The sequence below is a fragment of the Pseudophryne corroboree genome, chromosome 6 (assembly GCF_028390025.1).
Source record: "Pseudophryne corroboree isolate aPseCor3 chromosome 6, aPseCor3.hap2, whole genome shotgun sequence".
Classification (NCBI taxonomy): Eukaryota; Metazoa; Chordata; class Amphibia; order Anura; family Myobatrachidae; genus Pseudophryne; species Pseudophryne corroboree.
In genome coordinates, this window is record NC_086449.1 from 157,287,829 (window position 1) to 157,288,517 (window position 689).

A 689-nucleotide genomic window follows, 5' to 3' on the forward strand; every position below is an offset into this window, starting at 1 on the left:
ACAGTTTGGTAGTGAATGCACTTGCAACACATATCTGGTTGCAACGATAATTCTATCCAATTTGACAGTTAGCCAAGCCTATTCCACAGATCCTCTTTGAATGTTCAAATATTAAGCTGGCACCTACATATCTATATATGGACTCTCACCGACAATTGAGAGATTTTGAAACAGGGATTCAGGACCATGCTGGACACTACAATGCCTCTGTCTAATGCTGGAAGCAGATCCTTCTTTTGTTGTTCCTTCCTAAGAAACTCTTTCTATAACACTACCTACTAGGTGCACTCTCATTAGTGATCCTGGAGCAGTATTGCATTTATCTATCTACTATCATACCACACTGTATATGCCCAATACCGTCCGATCTTGGAAGCTAAGCAGTGTTGGGCTTGGTAAGTACTTGGATGGGGAACCACCTGGGAATACCAAGTTTAGTAGAAATCTATGAAATACTACACTCTGTACCTAACACTGACAGCAGAATCACCACTTTTCTTTCTTCCCATCCTAAAACCAGACTTACAGTACCACAGTCAATTCACTCATACCACTTACTAGACAGACAACCTCTAAGTTATAAGACCTATTGAGGTATCCTACAGGTGTTACATGCTAGGATCACCTGGGATAAATTGGGCATTTTGAGGGCCAATATCTCTACTATGGACACCAAGTATTAAAAAGAC

General features: G+C 40.6%; 1 pseudogene; it reads left to right on the forward strand.

Moving 5' to 3' along the window:
- Positions 1-325: 325 nt before the first annotated feature.
- Positions 326-444, forward strand: LOC134937310 (5S ribosomal RNA; annotated as a pseudogene).
- The last annotated feature ends 245 nt before the right edge of the window (positions 445-689 follow it).